This window comes from Chelonia mydas, chromosome 5 (assembly GCF_015237465.2).
Source record: "Chelonia mydas isolate rCheMyd1 chromosome 5, rCheMyd1.pri.v2, whole genome shotgun sequence".
Classification (NCBI taxonomy): domain Eukaryota; kingdom Metazoa; phylum Chordata; order Testudines; family Cheloniidae; genus Chelonia; species Chelonia mydas.
The window spans coordinates 88,860,591-88,868,507 of NC_051245.2; the positions used below are offsets into that span (position 1 = coordinate 88,860,591).

A 7,917-nucleotide genomic window follows, 5' to 3' on the forward strand; every position below is an offset into this window, starting at 1 on the left:
AATATTACCTCACCCACCTTGTCTCTCTAACTATTATATATGTCTAACCTACACATATTTTCATAATACTCTAGATTCAAGGGGAAAGGAACCATGTAGGGATAACTACAGCATTTTTCATGAACTAGGATTTCACTCTTCTACCTCTCCCTCTGAAAGAATGTACAATGTGGAGATGCAGTGTATTCTAACTGGTGGAGTAAGGGGTTAGTAGGCAAGTAGTAGATATCACAGACTTGGTCGACTGAAAGTACCCTCTCCACACATGCACATCACACACCATTTGAAAGATTATTATGTGTACTTTAAAAGATACGATGTGGAGCTGTCAAGTGGTGTCATTAACATAGAAACGGGAATAACAATGATACAATCAACATGTTAAAATGACCACTTTGAAATATCTGCATTCATTTCTGTTAGTTCAATGACTATGTATTATTTCAAGATATAAAATTGGATTTCTTTGTGATCTCAAAACATCACAACAACAACGTAGAGGGTAAAACAAAATCTAATAATAAATTTATATAGGTATCATCTAAAAGCAATACCACTGGTGACATTTGTTGTTGTTATCATCATCTTGTTCACTATTTTGATCCCGGTTGAGAGCGCATGGGTTACCACAGTCTTCATTGCCTTGGCATGCACACAGTTCTGTGCAGGGAAGAGTGTTCTGAATTTAGACACAGTTGCTTATGCTGGTACAGACACAGATAAGGTCTTGTAGAAGCTCAGTTGCCATTAGGCCCTGGAAGAATACAGGAACTAATTGATAATCTACATTTTTGCACCCATGTTGCAATGGTGATCCAATATCTAGATTCCCTATGTGCAAAGCCATCCAAATCTTTGTTAACAAAGATGTTCTTTTGTCATGCTCTTCAAAACTGGTGGGAGTTTGGCCAGTGACTTGTTCTTTTTGATAGCTCTAGATTGAGGCACAAGCAATTCAGGTCTCTGTGGGTCTCCTTTTTTTCTTGCTGTAGTCATATAGCACTGCTTCCAACTTCCTTGCTGCAGAAATTGTGGCTTGTCTATCACTATCTCCCAATTTGGCAAGATTTCTGAAGCAGTGAGCTCCCTTTGTTTTGACAACAACATTAAACAGATTTTTTTGCCCAGTACCAAATAGAACTGACAAAGAGTCACGTCCTGTTAATGAGTGTTCAGAAGAAAGTATGTTGCAGAATTCAGGAGCGAGTGCATCACAATTTGCATGCACATATATGAAGCAACGCTTGTCAGTTGTGCTGCTAATGGTGCCTGTTTCAATCCATGTTATTTGTGTGATCTGTTTTTGGAAAGTAATGAACAGCAAGGACCAAAACATCTGTATCAGGTGACCTCAAACTATGGTTCCTTTGACACGAAGAGACCCAAAAGCCATATTGGCACATCCAGTATGCAGAAACATTCTTGTGTTTGTTTCCTCTTGAGTACTATAGAACTCTCAGGTTTCTTCAGCACCTCTACTGGTGATGGACTTTGCTACTTCACCGTTGGAAAAGCCTCCAGCAAGAAGTAGTTTTGGAGCTGGTGCACAGGTGCATTTTGAACCATATATTCAAAGAGGACTTTTACAAGTGACTTCTTGTTGGATGCCACATTTAGAAACTTTTTCTGTGGAGGCACAAGGTAGCCACCAATCACCTGAGATTTCTTGAATCCAAACTAACATCCTGTCCCAGGCTGTCTTTCTGCAGTTTTCAGAATTACTGTTGCCATATCTGTCAAAGACTTTGATTACAGAATTAATTTTGTCAAATCCTTTTAGGACCTGCCTCAAGTACTCAGCAGTCAATTCACTGAATGTGTGGAATTTGTCTCTGGCCATCATTTGTATGACAGCCAGGACATGTCTGATATACACTGTGATTTCTTTGTTGTATGCTCTTAGCTGATGGATTCTTTCAGCTTGAGATTCCAATTGATGCCCGAATTCAGTTTTGTCTGTTCTTCTCATTGTTCCATGAGCATAGACAGAGGGACATAGGCACAGGTTCTAGTCAGTGACTAAGAACAGTTGCCATTGAAACATCATTTCTGCATCTTGCTAAGGACAGAGCTCTGCAGAAAACAATTTAGCTGCTGTGATTGTTCCTCACTTGCCAGACTTAAATTTGGTTGTGGCCATGTCAGCACATGTTTTGATGCCAGATTTCTTGACTGGGCTGAAGAAGCTATACATCCCATCAGAATCAAATGCACTTCTCACAAATCTCTCCATTTGTTCTTCACCAACATCTGCTGTTTTCAGTAGTTGCATGCAGGCTGGTAGATATGGTGATAAGCACCTCTGGATGTGATTCAGGGTCCAATGGGTTTGTCATAGTATTGATGACATGGTTGGTAAGAGCTGTAACATGTTCTTCATTCCTCTTTAGTGCAGAGACAAGGATTTGTTTGTGGACTTTGTCTCCACTACTTCTTGTTAGGCCAGTTCTTTCTCTCATAGCTTTTGCATATTCATAATATGATGCAGTTGTCATCTCTAACACGATTGTCATCTCTAACACGAATACTGACTTGTGCACAAGTGTCACTGAATTAAAAAGCTATTTGCTAGTATAGTTCAAAGGCTCGTTCTGCATCCACAGGCAATTACAATTTAAAACCTTTTATGAAGAAGATTAAATGAAAGTGTAGGTACAAAAGCTTACAAATGGAGAAGCATTACATTAGGAATTCATGTACATTTACATCTACACACTATGCAATACAAACTATTGGCTTACAATCTACTGCTCCTGATGCACAACTTTCAGAGAGAGACTGATCGGGTCAGCAAATTTCAATTGAAAATACAGAACACTATTATAATCACTTGAGAGATACTTTGACAATTAAGAACATGATGTGAAAACACTTCATGTTGGTATATTTCAAAATGCTGATATTCCCCATTTTTGCCACATGCTAAACAGCCTCATCATTTCTGAAGAAGAAAAAAAAAAAGAAAAGAAATACTTGCCCTGGTAAAACCAATACAAATCTTTTAATACATTGTTGTTTGGTAGCTTTGACTAATAACCACCATGATAAGGTATTGAAATTAACTTAAACAGTAAAACTGTAAAGAGACAAGGTGAGTGAAGAAATATCTTTTATTGGATTAATATCTGTTGGTAAGAGAGACAAGCTTTTGAGCTTACACTGAGCTGTTCTTCAGCTCTGTGTAAACGCAAAAGCATGTCTCCCTCACCAACAGAAGCTGGTCCAATAAAAGATATTACCTCCCCCAACTTGTGTCTCTAATATCCTGGCACCAACATGGCACCAACAATACTGCATAGCAAAAACTGTAGTCATAGGCTTGTAGTATTTCTGGAACTGTGCAAAACTGAAATTTTGGGCACCATTGTTTCATCTTGCCTACAGGCTTACAGCATCATTGACAGATTCACAGCATACCTCAACTAAACATGCATAAAATTTCAAATCATTCGTTTTCAAATGATATATGATGAGGGTGTGTATAGGGTAGATACATTACATTCCAGAAATATTTGGAGAATTGCTGCATGCTTATAAGGACAGAATGGAGACAGACAGTGGCTGACCTATTTGCATTGTAGTTTATGCCATTTGCTACTTTCTTAGTGGTAGTAGGGGATGGGAACAGGTGCTTTTACCCATTTAAAATGTTTTTGATGAATGTAAGTTCACCTGCCTTTGTCCCATCACATGGCCCGTTGTTAAGTTCTGCCTTTCATCATTCATAAAGTAAGATTGCTTTTCTGTTTAAAGATCCCCAGCCACCTCCACTCAGAAACTGCCATGACCTCATGTGTGTCATACTAGTGATGGGAAAGGTCACCCACCAACTATGCAGGCACAACACACCCTATTGTTAAGCAATTTGGGTGCTCTCTGTGAATATATCATAATAGCATGGGAGCGTGGTAAACAAACTTCAAATTCTGAATTTCTTTTATGCCTGTCACTGTAACTGTCATCAAAATTAAATGATACACATGAAGGCTGGAGGCCATTTCACTGTGTCTAAGATGCTTTGGCTTTATTGGTAATAGGGATGTATCATTGAGAACTGGCCGTGAGAGGGCTGAAGTAATCATTGGCCACCACCAGCTGGCTCTTTCTTGGTCATCTTGCCCACATCAGAGACAAAGTCCCCATGCTTTGAGCTCTGAAGATCGGACTTCAGGTCAGGAGTGGATACTGCCCAGCCACAGACTGGTTGGCAGTCACCCGTAATTAACCTGGTTGCACCAGATCAGTAAAACCCTGTGGAGCTCTTAGATGTCTGGAAGAAAATGATATAGTGTGGTCATGGACACGGGGCACTATGGACCCTGCTGTGTAAGTGCATTGTTGTTATGGTAACTGCATGAATTCTGGACTGATACAACAGTCATTATGGGCCAGATTCTCCCACTCGTATGTCGGTCAATGGGACTGATAATGGAGCAAGGCCCTACGCAAAATAAGGGTAACAGAATTTCATTCCATGTAATTTTATTTGGGGATATTTAATTTTTAGAAGAAAGTTTCCTGATTCCTGTAAACAGCGTGCTATATTCAACCAGCAATGCTGACACTGGGGGAATGTGATGTGAATGGCCAAGCTGAGTTCTGTACGCAAGCAGGCCTTGGGGAAATGGTTACTCAGAAGCCAGCCCATGCTTGAGAGGTCTCTCCACTCTGGAGGATGCCATTATGGAAGTTTAATGTTGTCTCCTTTGGTTGTGTGATGGTCTTCAGCTATAATCGCTTATGAAAAGTCTTCTCATATGCTCTGTGCAGAGATTAGCATTTCTGACCATGAAAGAATATTTGAGGATAAATCACTGCAATAGATCCAATTACTCTTTGGAGTAGTATGAACACCAGGCTGATAACTGTGTTCTAATGTCATCAGTATAGATTTCTCACTCAACCATTATCATCAAGGGAGCAATTTTTAGACTTTTTTTAATCATCAAAATGAGAATTTTAAATTGTAAAATATTATGGCTTGTTAAATAGGGATGTAAATGTCTGATTTAACAAAGCCAAAACATATTTCATTTTAAAGCCACAGTTGTAATTTACTGTATAATTACCTCCAAATGCAAAATTATATAATAAAAGTTAGGAGAACATTTTTAAAACAGTTTTCCACTTTTTTATAACTTCTATTTGCTTTGTGACTGGAATGGTCTATATTTGTACATATGTATATAGTTAGTTAATAGACAATGTGCAAATAAATGACTCTTGAGATTATGTAGCATAATTCCTCAATTTTTTAGGACCAATAAAATTTGTCATCAGTAATGAAGTGCTTCATCAAGACTGCATTTCACAAACCAAACACTCTTCCACTCTTAAGTACAGAGAGGAAGCTGAGGATATATAATACTTTGGTGGTAAGTTTTCTGAGCTGTGGGGCTGAAACATGGCCCATCACTGATAAGATTAAAAAGAAGTTGTGCACAATTCAAATGAAGCATTGCCAAATAATTAAAAGCATCAAATGGTACAAATTCAAGTCAAATGAAGAGCTCCATTTTCTAACTAAACAGGTCCCAGTCTCTCAAAAGGTCACCCAACACTCTTGAAGGGGGTATAGTCATCTGTTCCGAACGCCTACCAACTTCCCTGTGAGAATCATCTTCAACTTTGACCCAAGAGGGATGGAAGAGACACCCCCACCACCCTACCCCAGAAGACTAAAACACAACGTCTGGATGGTGTCAGGCATCCTGCCACATAGCGCACCAGATTCAGCTCAGGACAGAACATCATGGAGCCACATAACATGTTTGGTGGCCTCTATGTTGTTCAGATGACACAGCATGAGAACTAACCAACCAACTAACCAATAAAACTTGTAGTATATTGCAAATGGCTTCCTCTGGCTGCTCTTTACATAGCACTCAACAACATACCTTATTTTTAGGCTCTGATTCTGCAAATGTATACACATGTGCGTAATTTGAAGTCAATGGTGCTATTTACATGCATAAAGTTAAGCACATGCACAAACCTTTGCAGGACAAGGGCCTTAATTCTCAAGTGTAGAGGACTTCAAGTAAGTCAAATTGTCACCTCATGACAGCAGTGTATGTTACTCATTCCCATAGTAAACTCCACCTTTCTGGGACTTATAACTCTGGCCTTTAGGCTCAGAATACAGGATGTCAGGCCAAATGCTTGTATCTTTTCTAGAAAAAAGAATTTAATGCAGCTACACGTTCTTTACCTAAAGCTACAAAATAGCATCATTTTAAATTGAAATTTTGCAGCCACTTATAACAACACTTTGCACTATTATACACCATTTTTTCAAGGAACTCAGAGCACTTTACAGATATTAAGAGCTAGTTGGTGGTTTTGCACTTTGCCCTGTGTAAGGAGTGATGCATAGCTGCACCATTTAAGGAACACCCCAAGGGAATGAATCGTGCCTCAAAGACCTGTTCTACTCACACATGAAAATGGATGAACTCAAACTGTCTAATTTATTTTGGCATGGCTTCTCATTCACTATGAAGGAAATATCATCAAGACATAACCAAGATCACTCTTACCATGTTTCTCAGTGCGTTCGATGTAGTTTAATTATCCACACCTATCAATCTGCTGTGGTTTATGTCTATATATCCCACGCAGCATGTGTATTTCTATAGTCTCTCATACAGTTTTTAATTTTTTCTGTCATATTCTCAGCTGTGGTGCCAGTTATATGTGCATTCTCTTGGGTGCCGATTCAAGACAACACTTACGCCTATGCTTAAATCCCATGGACTTAAAGTGGCTTGGCTTCAATGTGCCAAAAGTGTGTGTGTGTGTATAATATAATTTCTTAAGATTTTTCTCTTTTTACCTAATTATTCCTGCTCATTTTAATTGCTCAGTACTGCTCCCAATGTTGCTGATTTGAGGTTAGGAATACCAGCTATGAAAGAAATATTTCTTTGTAAGATTTGGAAGACATGAGGATGAGAGACAACATTTCCTTCTGCATTATTATTCTATCCTACACTACTCAATGCTCAAGCTGTGCTCGACCCCAATCTCTTTTCTTTTCTGTTTCCTCCCTTTCCTCCTTCTCCTTTCTTCCCTACTGTGCTAGTAGTAATTTGATGCCTATTGTGCAGGCATATCTCCCACCTCAGTGCATGCTTATCTTTCAAGTGGAGCAGATGTTCCCATATGTGTGCCTTCCTTTCCCCTACTGATGCGTTTTCTATGCAAACAGCAGATTGTATTTCTATTGCCCTTTGTATCTAAAGGGGAAAATATGGTTGCTTGTACTAGGAATTTTTTCAGGCTGATTATCATTGGTACCGATGGACAACTGGACATACATTTCTCTCCTGCCTTCTCCCGACCCCACACCCCATCATTAGTTCTGGATCCAGGTGTCTTTTATTGCTCTTTCTTCTCTAGCTCCTGTCTTTTCCTATGATTCTTACTCCCATTGTTTGCTGAACTATTTTCAACAACTTTTCAGTCTCACAATATTACAAGAACATGCATGAACACTGTCATAAATATAAAGGGAAGGGTAAACCCCTTTGAAATCCCTCCTGGCCAGGGGAAAGCTCCTCTCACCTGTAAAGGGTTAAGAAGCTAAAGGTAACCTCGCTGGCACCTGACCAAAATGACCAATGAGGAGACAAGATACGTTCAAAAGCTGGGAGGAGGGAGCGAAACAAAGGGTCTCAGTCTGTCTATATTCTGTCTTTGCCGGGGATAGACCAGGAATGGAGTCTTAGAACTTTTAGTAAGTAATCTAGCCAGGTACGTGTTAGATTATGATTTCTTTAAATGGCTGAGAAAAGAACTGTGCTGAATAGAATAACTATTTCTGTCTGTGTTTCTTTTTGTAACTTAAGGTTTTGCCTAGAGGGGTTCTCTATGTTTTGAATCTAATTACCCTGTAAGGTATCTACCGTCCTGATT

General features: G+C 39.2%; 1 long non-coding RNA gene across 1 annotated transcript in view; it reads left to right on the forward strand.

The window, feature by feature from the left end:
- The window catches only part of LOC119566550, a 30,292-nt gene extending 22,706 nt beyond the window's left edge, over positions 1–7,586 (forward strand). The window contains exon 3 of the long non-coding RNA XR_005225734.1: positions 5,532–7,586. This is a non-coding gene — a long non-coding RNA (uncharacterized LOC119566550). The remainder of the gene's footprint in view (positions 1–5,531) is intronic.
- The last annotated feature ends 331 nt before the right edge of the window (positions 7,587–7,917 follow it).